Here is a 15284-nt window from a genome sequence, read left to right as displayed (position 1 = left end):
CCAGTGCACCAAAATGGCTAGAAAAAAATGTACATGTGTCCTTGGGTTGCATGTTTAGGTCCCATGGAACGAATGGGAATGAATTCAACCATCTCGCCATCCTGCCTTGGCCACAAACAGTGCGAATCTCGGTTTATAAATCTCTGCAAATCCATAACTCACCAGGAAATCATGAAACTTGGCAGGGTGTTACTACATGGTACATATAGTTGTTCAATTTGGGCGAAGCTATATTACAAGCCTCTTACAAACCCCAGCTTCTCCCAACCCTGATGGTTTCGGTGGGCGAAACGATAATTGTTGCCTCTTCAAGCCTTGAACTTTGTTTTCTACAAGCAACATAGAATAACAGGAGTGTCGTGCCGAAATTTGAAGTTGTTTAGGGTTCATTTGGCCATTGTATATATTACTAATTAAGTTTTCTACGCATTTAATGTAGTGCATAATTCAAATTTGAACTATAAGCACATGCTCCAGTGAAGCAAAATGGGTGGGAAATCGTACATGTGTCCTTGAGTGCATGTTTAGGTCTCATTTAAGGAATGGGAATGAATTACAAACTTGTCATCGTCCTGAAACATTGAGAATCTTGGTTTTTAAATCCTAGTAAATCAAAAACTCATCCAAAAAACATGAAACTTGGCATGGTTTCATGACATGGCACATATATGCCGTGCTAATAAAATCGTCCAGTTTGAGAAGAGGCGCACACATTAGCAGCCGACGAAGTCCTTTTTGAAACAAAAAGCTGACACATCAATATCACAAATGGTTGTATTATAAGAACTGTGTCAAATTTTAACCATACTAAGTGGCGTGTGTGCAGCTGTCTGATTAGATGGTACGACCACGAGAAGTCCGCCGTGCAGGCTCGACAGGACGCGTGCAAGCAGTCCGCCATGCAGGCTCGACGGGACGCATGCAAGCAGTCCGCCGTGCAGGCTTGACGGGACACGTGTATTCTATTCACCTCGCAGGCTCGACGGGACACGTGCGAGCAGCAAGGCCGAGCATGCTCACCAGGAAGCAAGTTCTTTGACCTCCATGCACCAGCCGACGCCCGCCTTGCTCACTACTTCTCCATTAATGGGTTAATCAAAGCACCTGGACCGAGGGTTTTTTTAAGGGTGGACGGAGGGTGTTTGCTTGTGATCCCATGGCAGCATTTGCTCTGTTCGTGTTTTCAACTCATATTCCGGCCTAATTAAATTGCCACATAGGGCAACGGATAATACGACGACGAATAAAATGGCAACATATATTACGACGACAAATTTACAATGGTGCAGATAATAATTGTCTTACATATTCTCGATAATTTTAAATGCCACATGCGGCAAAGCTCGGAAGACACGGGGGCAAGAGAAGAAGAAAATCACAGATAATGATCTGGATCACTACTGTATGTACTCTTCGATGGATCGCCGGGCAATGATATCCTCCAGCTCCTTGTTCAATTCCTCACAACTTTGGTTGAAAGCACCCATGGATTCCTCCACCTCCTTCTCACGCTCGATCCAGAGGTTCCTCAAGTCACCCATCAGTTCCTCGACGACCGATGTCAGCGTCATCCTCGAGGCACTAATCTGCTCATGCAGCAGCTTCCAGCCGGTGGCCATCTCCTCCTTCACAGCGAGCGCCTTGAGGAGCTTCGCATTGTCCCCCATGAGTTGCTCGACGAGGCCGGTCACCTTGTCAACCGAGGCATCACTGATCTCGAGCAGCTTCATCAAGCCGTCGACCAACTCTTGCTCCTTAATGAGGCCAGCGAGAATGTTGCCGTCGCCGGCCAAGGACTTCAGCAATGCCAGCTCATCGTGATCGCCGATGCGGCCAGTGCGCTTGTGAGAGCCCTAGCATGCCCGTTAGAGCTTGTTCGAGGGCTCCGCGGCGCACCGGGACATCTCTGTTGCGGCTGCTGCTTCGCGGCGGGATCTCTCTAGTGCTTCCGCGGCCTTGGTCTTTGCTACCTGGTTATATGCCCTCCCAAAACTCCTCCTACCAGTCATGGCGGGACAACTTGATAGGAAAGACCAGTTTTGTGGGTGATGAGGAGACGAACTATGAATTAATTTTTGAGTGGGTAATTTTTATAGCCCGGTGCTAAGTGTGAACACATATTAGTTTAATCGGTGTGAACAGATTTGCAATTACTTATTGCATTATAATATGCAATGTAACAAGAAACAAAGTCAAAATTTATTGATGGTTCTGGGCCTACAAAGCCCCGTTTCTGTTCTTCTGCCTCATCGCAAATAGTTCTTTTGGATCAACCGTATGCCACGCATCGGAAGCCTGAAACATGCGCCCTTGTTCTCGGATGTATGTGTATGTGTCTGCCCACCATCATGTCCTATGGATGCGCCGTTGTGGCTCCCACGGGGTGTAGAAGGTTGACTACGCGGTTGCTTGCCGTGGTGTCCCTACGCGCGCTCTGCTTGCCGTTGAGGCAAATTGACAATGGTAACGGTTAATAATTGTCTTACATGTTTAGGATAATTTAGAATTCCACATGCGACAAGGCACAAAACACTCACGACCCTATTTATGCATACAATTATAAAACAATATAGGCTAAAAAGCTGAGCCGGAGTACATGATCAGCATATCAACATTGCGGCCGTTCATTATGTGTAACTTACTAATCATCGCACACGAGTACTCGGAGACGCATCGTGTGCGATACTCCTAGCCACCGCAAGAAACTAGTTTGCATTTTTCTAAGCTTTTTGTATGAACAGAACCGCACACGAACTTACTATAGTAACCGCTTGTGTTTTAATTTCTCATCGCAAACAGTTCATCCGAGTGGGTTGTTTGCTATATATCACACACATCTGGTTTACATGAACCGTTTGTGTTCTTTTGGCTAATCGCAAATGTCGCATATCACACACATCTTGTTAAGATGATTCGTTTCCGTTCTTTTGCCTAATCGGAAATAGTTTGTCCAAGTGAACCGTATGCCGTATATCACACATACCTTGATCTGGCTGACCATTTCTATTTTATTCCCTAATAGCACACAGTTCGTCGGAGGGAAATGTATGTCGTATATCGCACACACATTAATATGGCTGCCCATTTCTGTTGTTCTTCCTCATCGCAAACAGTTCTGCTAGATCAATCGTATGGCCAGCATCGCACACATAACCAAAATCTGAACCGTGTTTGATGTCTCCGCCATCGCAAATGTTTTGCACCTTTTTTGACGGTTTTTGACACCACTGTTTGCGATTATTGCTTCGCACACAGTTTCATCGAAGGGTCTCTGATCGTAGTGTCGCGTTAGCAGCATCCTGCAGTAGTTATAGTTGAGACAGAGTGGCTAAGCATCACAAAGTGCACAGATTTTGCAAAACAAATGAGTCAAAAAACTTAGTTTTAGTTTTCTACAGAAAGCATTCCGGAGCTACCGATATATTAAACTCGGTGACACCGATGCAACTTTTACAGTCTAAACATGTGAGATTGGTCAGACCGAGACACAGTTTGGTGGCTCCGATATTGCTAGGGTTTCACTAAGAAATGAACTCGGTCACATCGATTTGTATGTTTCGGTGAGACCGAAAAATCCAAGTGCAATGGCCTGGGCCAAATCGGTGAGACCGAATTCTCCAAATCGGTCGGTCTGAGATGAGTTCGGCGGAAACATAACCCTAAGGTTTCAGATCAAAACTAATCTATAGGAGGTTTTGATTGGATAGAAGTATCTCAAAAGTGGCAAGAATCATGGCATTGAACTTAGTGCAAGAATCAGAGGAAAAGATTGCACAAAGGATCGAGTTCATACCCTAACTTGGTGGTGAACTCGCTACGGTGACAACGACGGCGAAGATTTCCCCTGACGGTGGGGGAGACTAGCAGCAGGAGGTCGCTGGCGACAGTGGAGAAGATCCGGAGACCTCAAGTTGGCAGAGCTGGATAGGCGCGGGCGAAGGGTTTCGGAGAAATTTCCAAAATTTGGCCCGTGGGTATATATATCCAGACCCTCTCGGTGTGACCGAGTTGAACAACTCGGTGGCACCGAGATGCAGAATTGCAAGCAGTTATTGCAACTCGGTGAGACCGAAATGTTCAAATCGGTTGCATCGAGATTAAAACCTAGATCAACTCAATGAACTAGGTATGACCAAAAGGGATGAGTCAGTCAGACCAAAATGCATTAAGAGGTTTTGGAAATTTAAGTCTATGACGAATCGGTGGCTCCGAGTGCTCCTCACCCAGAGGGTTCGAATCTGACCTGATCAAACTTTGTGATGCAGCATGAATAGAGTTTGAGATGAGAAAAGCATATATAGCTAGAGGTTGTACTTAGGCATTCTTGTCCATCCATTTGGCAAAAATAAAAAAGCCAAACAATCAAAGAAACAAATGGATGTCCTCGAATGAAGAAAATTATGCAACCAATATGCTCACACAATAAGATAGCAAATGAAATATGTGGCAAAGCCTGCACAAACACTCTAGCATCTATCAAGCAATTGGCGATGACTAGGTCATCTATATATGAGTATATTGACTTAGGAGTCAAATGAGAACATTTAATCACAGGTCATACTCATCGTTTAAGCACAAGTGGGGTTACCACTTTTACATAAAGCATTGTTGTGTTCACACCATTAGAGATGCTTTAGATCAATTCTTAGAGTAAAGCTCCCCCTAGATGTGATATCCCCTTTTAGAGGGATGGACTAACCTTGGGTTTTGTCGATGATGACTTCGTGTAGATGTTGAAGATGTGGATGCTCAATGTTGATGTAGATCATTTGGAGCAATCCATTGGAGTGAGTTGCACTTTCAATACCTACATGGGTTAGTCCCATAAGGAACAAACAAGTATATCCGTGGACATAGAGTGAAGTACACACATGATGTCCATGAAAGCATTAGGTTACCTTGTCCCTTGAATTACTAACAAGAGGGTTTGTGACTCCTTGAAATAGTGCAAGATGTGGAAGTTGATTGCACTTTTCTTTGCCAATATGAATATGAGTGAAGTATGTTGGCGGAGTCACCCTCAAGAACTCTCCAGTCCTTCTTCTTCGGGATCCACATCAACTTGATGGGAATCCTTGGGATTGTAGATGTACTTGATGAAGTAGAACTGAAAGGAGTCTTGGGAACCCACTTAACCAAGGCCTTTGGAGCTTCTTCAAATGCATCAATCTCCTCAAGAAGCTTGTCCTTGCCATATAACTTGTGGTCTTGTGGTGGAAGATCATCTTGAGCTTGTGTCCCCTTGAAGGAAATAGGATCATACTTCTCTCGTTGAGGAACAAACATCGTCTTGGGGTATTGATCTTCTTCCCACTCAATTCCATTGGCATTGAACTTTCGTTCAAAACCAACACCTTGATTCTTCCGGTGCCTTTCTTGCTTGCGTACAATTTCCTCAAATTGCTTACTTCCGGCAAGGCTCTTGTAAAAACCTTTCTCTATAATTCCCTTCAGTAAGCTATTTTCTTGCTCAAGTGTAACCTGGCTAAGAGAATCATTAGTGGAATCAGGAGAACTACCAGAAGCAAAAACATTGGATTTAGCATGATTATTGTTACTACTAGAAGAAGAATCTTTCTTACTCTTGTTGCTAGATTTTACATGTGGCATGTAAGTAGATAAGAGTAAACGCTTGGCAATGTAAGAAGAACTTTTCTTCTGAAGATCATCATTGATTGCCTTTTAGAACCTATGCTCTTGCTCTAGGTTGAGCTTCTCGAAGTGTAGCTTCTCATGAGTTTTTAAAATTTCTTGATGGTCTTCTAAAGTAGTTTCATGAGCTAACTTAAGAGTGTTTAGTTCTTTAGTTAGATGCTCAATCTCCTTCTTATCATTGTCATTCATTTCATCTTGGTTAGCACGATTAATAACAATTTCATCATAGTTTTCATCACTAGCATTGTCAACAAGTAAGTCATCATCACCAAGCAAATCATCTTCATCACTATTGAAAATCAATATACTTGGGGTGTGATACCTTGGGGCCTTTACCCTTGAAGCATCTACCAGTTCCTTCATTTGGTGAGTCAAATATGTCATAGGAGTTGGTTGACACAAGTGCAAGTCCGGTGTTCGCGCACGAACATGTCGCCGTGTACCTCCAACACCGAGGGTGATGCACTGCATCTCACGTTGAAGGAGACCCGTCCGGAAGCGCGGTACACAAGCAATCCGGCAGGCGCTTTTGTAGATCCAAAACCCTACAAGCTCGGGAGGGACCCCGTATGGGCACGCGGAGCCTATGGGCTGCCCTAGGTCGACCTAACCGCCCTGGAGCTTCATGGATTCGCAGCACTCCATTGCTGAAGAACGACGAAGAACGAGAAGAAAGATAGAAGGGTACGAGATAGATGAACACGAAAAAGTAGTAGATGTGTTTGTTCGATTGTGTGTTGTTCAATCGACTATCACCTCTTGTCAATATAAAATGAAGATGGACTTCCCGTACTAGAAAAGGACTCCAAATCACGTCCAAATCTTTCCAAAATTAATCGAACTCGGATTTAGGTAAGGTAGTTCGGTTTTGACTCTCACAAGCCACAAACGACCTCGGATGAAGATGTGCCCAAAAGCAAATTTCACTGTTTCGACGATACGAACAACTTTCATGTTCATCATTCTTCGATTCGAGGCAATATTCTTGGCCGAATCGCTCGCGCAAGGCAGCCGAGTGGTAGCGCTACCCATCAGACATCATGTGTGGTGGGGCGCGCCATATGTAGGCTCCTAGCAGGGTTGCATTTGAATGGCTATAACTTTTGCATATGGTCTCAGATTGAGATGATTTTTATATAAAAATGGACCATTTCAATGAGACGAAGACAATTCATGTAGAAAGTTTTTCCATTTGAGATCGTCTTGGGGGCTTAATCAGCCAAATTGTACTCTTAATTTAAGATCTTAATACTTTGAGCATAGTTTCGGCCTTCGAGATGAAATCAGACGGCGATGAACCGAACTTCAAAGATGTTCATATCAAAAATACGTAATTCTTTTATGTAGATCACTTCTCCATTTGAGGCCATCTTAAATAAGTTCTTGACCGTTCTAAAATCTGGTGTCAACACATGCCTCCCTGTTTTTTGGCAAAGCTTGTGTACCAAAAAATAACTTGCACATAGCTTGCTCTAAGGACGATGTCAAAACTCCTTCTGCCATTTTGGATGTTCTTAGGAAGATAAATTTATATCAGCCATTGCTTGTGTGAATATTTTGATGCAAGCTTGGGTGAATCTTTCTCAACTTCATTAATCTGATTATAAAGTTCCATAGATATGCATGTCAAAACCATCCATCAACCATATTGTCCACCCTTCTCCTAGGATCTTGTAGATAATCAACAATGAACTTTCTCGAATCCTTGCTTTCGCCAGCATAAAAATTTCATTAGTAGCCGAAGCAGTGAGTTTTGGTTCAGCCTTACCTACGTTGGCAAGAATAAGCATCGGCTACTAATAGATATATGCAATACACCATGATCAACATAGTAGCCAGATGCTTGCTGTGCCGACTCATTTGCTCTACAATTGTCATCTCTAGATATATGAGCAGTATTAAAGCAACCCAAGGTAAAATTTACATCTAGACACACCTCAAGATAATTTAAAAGTGATTCGTCAAAATATTGATAACCCTTGGATATTTGTTGCTCTTTACATAATGAATCACCAAAAGCCTCAATTTGTGTAGCACCTATGGCAACAAAAAGCTCCAAACCGAATAACATTGCATATTTGGCTTTGATTATTGTGCAAAAAATAGTTTAAGCAGCATGAGGCTTCACAAAATAACACCATAAGGAGATATATAAACAACACCAACACCTTGGCCATTGTTACGAATTTAACCATTGAAATATTCTCCATAGTACTAGAAAGACAATGGTAATATCAATGAACATGTACCTTGTTTCGGTCTCCAATTGAACTAAGGACGATGTTAGGATACTACACTGGCCATGCTTTGACATATTCTTAGGGTGATAGATAAATCTCAGCCATTACCATGAGGTCCATGTAGTATTCACCCACCAAAGTATGTATAGCCGAAATAAACAAATGAAATAGCAATAAAATATTTTGGCCCCTTTGTATTAGCTACAAAAATGTAACTAAACAAATGTATATTGATTTGGTAATACCCTCTCATGATATAGAAAAATAGGTTCCATCCATGGATCAAAATAAATCCATGGAGGGTAATTGATCATACCTAGGGATGAATTCCATGGCAAAGGCATCAATGGCGTGGTTGAAGAAATGGATGATGTGCTAACCGAAAATTTTGATGTTGTGATGCACACCTTCGGCTTAATTGTTTGTTACTTCCATCCTCCTCTTTCTTCACTTTTATTGTACTTGTTGCAATAGAAGCATGCACATCATTTTTGTTCTGATTGGTCCTCTTGGGAATCCATGCCATGTTCTTCTTTCCCAGCTCTTGCGCACTAAGATTTTGTAATTCCATCTTTTGCCAATACGATAAGCCGAGTGGGCATCTCGGCGGTGATTCTGTTTTGACCAATGGCAATTCCTTTTTGGCCTTGTGCACTCTCAACTTCTTTTCTTCAGATTTGGCACTTTGACTCTCAATAATTGATTGCTTCATCTCATTGCCTTTAGTATCCAATATTAACACTTTAACTATCTCTTCTTCTTTTGACATCAAATCTGAAGTTGCACTCTTATGACCATCTCTTCACATACGGTAAACTTGCTTGACCACCTCTTTCTTCTTCCTTGAGCTCTGGACCGACTCCTTATGATTGAAACGGTCTTAAACATGTGATTGTTCAAATGTTGATCTTCTTGGAGCTACATAATATTAGTGAGATGGACTAAAATAAGATGGTGAATGTCCCCTTGTATCATACATGTCCCATGATGAATATGGATTTAAATGAGCATGGGGAGGCATCCACGACATTGGCATTGGCGACCCAAAATAAGGATATGAATATGTTGCACTAAAATTCTCACTTTGCCAATACTGATCCTCATATTTACGCCTTGGGGGTGAATTTGGTTTCTTTGCATGATTTTGCTGATGAGCATTCTTCTCTTCACTCTTCTTTTGATATTTATCCAGTAGTTCAGCGAAGGTGATTTTTGATCTCTTACACTTGCGCTTATTTCGGCCTTTGTTTTCTTTTGGTTTGTTTTCATTGATCGTTGGATTTGCTTGTTGCCCCCCAGTCCTTGGCATCTTCATTGTAGCCACGATGGAAATCTCGCCCTCAAGATTATGTTCATTATGCTCTTCAACGACTTCTTTACTTGAAAGCTTGATCCCATCACATGCAGCTTTTACCTTCTCTTTAAATGGATCGGCTTGAAGCAGCCGATGCAAAAACTTTTTGCCATCAGGACCAATTGGAATAGACTAGTCATCTCTTGGTGTTTCAACAAATTTGAATCATCCTTTTCCAATGGCCGATTTAACTATTTGACAAAACATGTTGCAATCCTCAAAATTATGCTTGGAATCATGCAACTTACAATACATTCTTCCCTAGATTGATGGCTTGACATGGTGATAAAAAATTCTAATGTAATTATCTTTCAGTAACAAATCAAATATTTGATCACACATGCTTGAATTGAATGTATACTTCTTATTGTTTAGCCAGTCTTGCTGTGAGAATGCCTTTGGAGGTAAGCAAATAAATGGTTCAGATTTGGAATCTCCCCATTCGACTATGCAATGTGTTTTGCAATCTATATCCGATGTCTTTCAATAAGATATCATAATAGCATCGGTTTTCAAAAAAGAATTTAACCTTGGCTTTAAATTTCTGAAACGTAAATAGTTAGAGCATATATGTCTCAATGGAGACCAAATGTAAGCCTAGTAATAAATAAGCAAAGCTACCCAGTTAAATATGAACTTTAAATAAAGCAATAGGGAAAGCCTTGGCCGCAACAATAACTCAATATCGGTCTTTATGAATGGCGCAATGGGTTGACTGATATGCTCAATAACAACTTTATTGCTAACAAGTAAATTACCCTTCGTCATTGGTCTTTCAAAATTACTTATGAGGATTTTTCTAACAGATGCATCAACTATGAAGTTGTGACCAAATCTAAAAGTAGGAAAATTACTTGGTAGGCATACATCTTCAAATATGCTAGGAGAGCATGATGGTGGTGTGACTGGAACAATATCTTGCTCCATCTTTGGAGGGCTCCCCAACACCTTATCATCATCTTTCTCTTGATTCCGTGCATCATTACTTTGAAGATCCTTGTCAGGCGAACTTTGTTCGGCTACTTGCTCTTGTTCTTGAGGCTTGTCAATTTCTATGGCACGAAACTCGTAGGGTAGGAAGTAGGTTCCATTAACTTCAGAAAAATCAAGCACCGTTGTTTTCCTATGCCTGCCATGCCCTTTCTTAGTGATGCTTGCCTTGCTGGATTTGATGGATTCGAAATATATACTACTTGATTCGGCTTTTTCAACCGAAGCACTTTTAGTTTCTGAATCATCATTATTTTCACCGGTTCCACCAATTGACAATGCTTCTTTTATTTGAGCCAATTCTTTTTCTGTTTGTCTCTGGCGGCGAGCGACAAAATTGGCTTTAAGTTTGTTCTCAATTACATCCCACTCCGGATATGATTTCCCCCAGTGCTTTTAGATTGCATGATTGAAACTAGGGTTGGCCGATATAATATACTCACTGAATGATCTAGTAACACCATATGAATTATTTGTATCTACAGTAGGGAATTGGGTATTCATATTACCTTTGTAGATTGCAGACCCTAGATGATGATCTCTTTGTAGCAACAATGGGCTGGAGACCATTCAAAGCTTTGTCCCCATTGGAGTCGCCAAAAATGTGTTCGCACATGAACACGTCACCGTGTACCTCCAACGCCGAGGGTGATGCACCGTAGCTCACGTCGAAGGAGACCCGTACGGAAGCCCGATACGCAAGCAATCCGGCGGGCGCTTTTGTAGACCCGAAATCCTACATGCCTGGGAGGGACCCCGTCTGGGCATGCGGAGGCTATGGGCTTCCCTAGGTCGACTTGACCGCCCCTAGAGCTTCGTGGATTCGCTGCCCTCCATTGCTGAAGAACGACGAAGAACAAGAATAAAGATATAATGGTGGGGGATAGATGAACACGAATAAGTAGTAGATGTGTTTGTTTGATTGTGTGTTGTTTAATCGCCCGTCAACTCTTGTAATTATAAGAGGTGGATGGGCTTCCCGTACAAGAAAAGGACTACAAATCACGTCCAAATCTTTCCGAAATTAACCGAGCTCGGATTTAGGTAAGTCTGGGACATTAGTTCAATTTTTGACTCTAACATGCGACAAACAACCTCGAATGAAAATGTACCTGAAAACAAATTTAACCGTTTTGACGAGATGAACAACTATTATGTTGAACATTTTTCTATTCAAGGCCATCTTCTAGGCCGAATCGCTCGCGCAAGACATCCAAGTGGTGGCGCTACCCATCAGACATCATGTCTGGTGGGGCGCGCCATATGTAGCCTCCTGGAAGGGCTGCATTTGAATGGCTCTAACTTTTGCATACAATATCGGATTGAGACAATTTTTATATCAAGATCGACCGTTCGATGAGATGAAGACAATTCATGTAGAAAGTTTTTCCATTTGAGGTCATCTTGGGGGCTTAATCAGCCAAACTCTACTCTGAATATAAGTTCTTAGTACTTTGAGCATAGTTTTGGCCTTCAAGATGAAATCGGACAGTGATGACGTGAAATTCAAAGGTGTTCATATCAACAATACGGAACTCTTTCATGTAGATCACTTCTCCATTTGGGGCAATCTTAAATAAGTTCTTGACCATGCCAAAATCTAGTGTCAACAACCGGCAACACCTTCATCTTCAGTATATTCGGAGTCGAAGTGATAACTTCTCTCGGATTGGTGGTCGGAGTTAGAACCAGATACCCATTCCAACATGAGCTTGATGTCTTCGATTTGTATAGCTCCTTGATGACTTATCCTTCCTTTCCGAATCCTTACTTCTGCGATAGGGTCTTCTTTCATAGCAATCATCTCTAATCCTTCTCTCTCTTGGAGGTGATTCTTCTCTTCTACTTCTCCTTTTCGGTGAGTCTTCTTTTATTTTGTAGGGAGCCGTACACTCATTGGAATAGTGTCCGGGTCTACCACAATTGTAGCAATTATGATCACGACGAGGAGATCTTTTGTCATGGTAGGATCTTGACTTGGAGCTTCTCTCTTTACTTCTACTATTGTAGAATTTGTTGGAGTTATTCACCATTAAGCTCAATTCTTCATTGAAGACTTGTTTTTCACTTGATGTGGAAGGAGCATCAAATGAGGCTTTATCAGCACCATTAGACTTGTTGTGAAGCTCTTCCTTATCCTTGAGTGACATCTCATGAGCAACAATTCTTCCAATGACTTCCGTAGGCTTGAGATCTTTGTAATTGGGCATCATTTGGATCAATGTGCACACGGTATCAAATTTTCCATCCAAGTCTCTTAGGATCTACTTGATGATGATTCTGTTAGTCATCTCTTCACTTCCTAATCCGACAATCTCATTTGTGATGAGAGCAAGCCTAGAGTACATTTCAGCGACACCTTCACCATCCTTCATTTTGAACTTGTCAAGCTGACTTTGAAGCACATCCAACTTGGATTCCTTGACGGACTCGGTACCTCATACATATCAATCAAATTATCCCAAATTTCCTTTGCATTCTCAAGCCGGATGATTTTGTTGAATTCTTAGGGGCACAATCCATTGAAGAGGATATCGCAAGCTTGAGCGTTGTATTGCAGCATCTTCAATTCTTCTACGGTTGCTTCACGATTTGGTTCTCTCCCATCGAAGAATTCACCTTGCAAACCAATACAAACAATAGCCCAAATGACGGGGTTATGTCCAAGAATATGCATTTTCATCTTATGCTTCCAACTAGCAAAATTACTACCATCAAAGTAACACTACTAGGGAAAAGGCTAGCAGCAGCGCGGGTTTTAGGTGTATCAGTAGCGCGGGGACCGGCGCTACTAATAAGGCGCTACAGCTAACACGTAGCAGTAGCGCATGCTCACCAGCGCTACTGCTACACAAGTGTAGCAGCAACGCGCTTAACGGAAGCTTGCTGCTGCTAATAGCTATAGCGCGCTTCTCCTGTGCGCTACTGCTATCCTAAATACTAGTAGCGAGTTGTTGTTTCCCACGCTATTACTAAGTAATTGCGAATTAAAAAAATAAAAGTTAGATGCAGTTGCTTCCATCAGAGACACGTCTAATGAAAAATAAGCTCAGGTCACAAAACCATCTTTAACACTTGAAGCATTCATAGATACAATAGTGAACATCTGAACATGAAGAAATCACGACATCCCATATCATACGCACACAACTATCATTGAAAGGTGGGTACTTTCCCTAGCTTTCCATCAACCTAAACAGACCACTTTCCCTAGCGCTCAACTTGGACGGAGGAGTTGTTGCGCCTGGGAGGTTCCTCGCCTGTATGGTTCATCTTGTTGAGCTGCCAAAATACACACGCAAAATCATGTCGGAGCAAATCGCCATAAACTTTTTTACAAAACTGCTTGCCAAATCCCCGTGTAGTGAATTTGCTATATAATTTAATGCTGAACTTTTTCTAATACACACTTAACTTGCATACAACATATTCATATATAACATCACTTCTCCTAACTGCACTATGATCTATCCATTCAAGAGAGTTTGAACTTGCTAGCATCATCTCCTAACTGCGTCCATCTCAATATCTTTTACAAAACAATTCTCAATATGGAGCAAATAACAACAGGAAGGAGGCCACCACCATGCACATACAACATCAGCATGCAAGCTAGGGGCACAAACATACAGTAGCAAGCATGAATTTTGTAGACTGTGGGAATTAAAGAAACATCAGTAAGTTGGTAGTACACATGACACACAGAACGAGTGAGTAGGAGTACATGGTTTTGAAGTAGTATCTATAGTAATTTGCTACCTTATTTTCAGGTCACACACTCACAATACAGTAACTGTAAACTACTTCCAAATTACCAAATTGAAAGGTTGCAACGACGATACCGTATGCTAGATGAATTGTATGGTTGAAATAGAGAAAACTCAAAGAATAGGAATACACGACCAACCTTGCCATTGATGATAGAATTGCTTCTCGCGCATTCCTCCTCCGATTTGTCAGATTTTGAGCAGCAAATGATCGGACTTCCCACTGAAACATACATAAGAAAACATTTTCAACACCTAATTCACTAGAGATGACTCACCAAGGTAACCATGTTCCCCTAAGCAACCGATGAACAATGAATAATTTTGCATATCTGAAGAACAAAATTTGGATGGTGGTAACACCAAAGCGGCATATGGTTGCTATAAGGTTTTTTTAGTTTGAAGAATGGTAACATAAATGTAATTGATGATTCTTCGATTTGTTTGGTTAGGTTGCCGAAGGCAGTCTATTAGGCCATCACAAATATGTTAAGGTGGTGTTGATAATCAACTTGCCAGTGAAAATATTTTGTGTGTGAAACAGGGTCCGGTAGATTGGAAAGAGACGGCCCAACAGCAATCAGACGTGAAGCATAAATGTTGATGATGTTACTAATCTTGATGGCATGACAAAGAGACCCCGACAGTTGAACATTCTGTGTCTGAAGAACTACATGCTGCAGGATGTAACACATATCTACTTCCACCACCATTGCCGTTATTTGTAGAAGCAAATATAAATGCTTAGTGTTGACCTTAGAAAAAATTGCTGAAAATACTATCACACTGACCTTGTGCAAGTAGAATCTGACTTCATCGATATGCACAATAACATCTGTTGCAAAGTCAGAGACCACCAATCTGCACGTATCAACAAACTTGTGAGCATATCATATTGAGAAACAGAAGACACAAACACTCTTTGGTAGCCATGGAAACATAACAAAAAACATTACAGAGATTTAGTTTTATACAAGCAGTAACGCTCCTACGCCTTTGTGTGTGCTGCTAATTAACTGAAACCAGAGGATTCATGGAAGAATATAGAAGAGGGGCAGAGGAAGAAAGTGAAACGGCCACGGGGATGGGGGTGCTTACCCAAGCTAGGATCTGTTGAGGCGGAGGTCCTTGGTTCAGCACCGCACCGGAGTAGGCGATGGCGAACTCGACCACGTGCGTGCCATGGTGGTCGTCCTCGTCCATGGAGGAGGGCGGTTGCTGCACCGAACCGAAGAAATAAGTGAGGGGGTTAGTAGAGAAGAAAGAAGGGGAGAGGAG

This window comes from Triticum aestivum, chromosome 2B (genome assembly GCF_018294505.1).
Source record: "Triticum aestivum cultivar Chinese Spring chromosome 2B, IWGSC CS RefSeq v2.1, whole genome shotgun sequence".
Classification (NCBI taxonomy): domain Eukaryota; kingdom Viridiplantae; phylum Streptophyta; class Magnoliopsida; order Poales; family Poaceae; genus Triticum; species Triticum aestivum.
Note: the sequence above shows the minus strand (reverse complement) of the source record.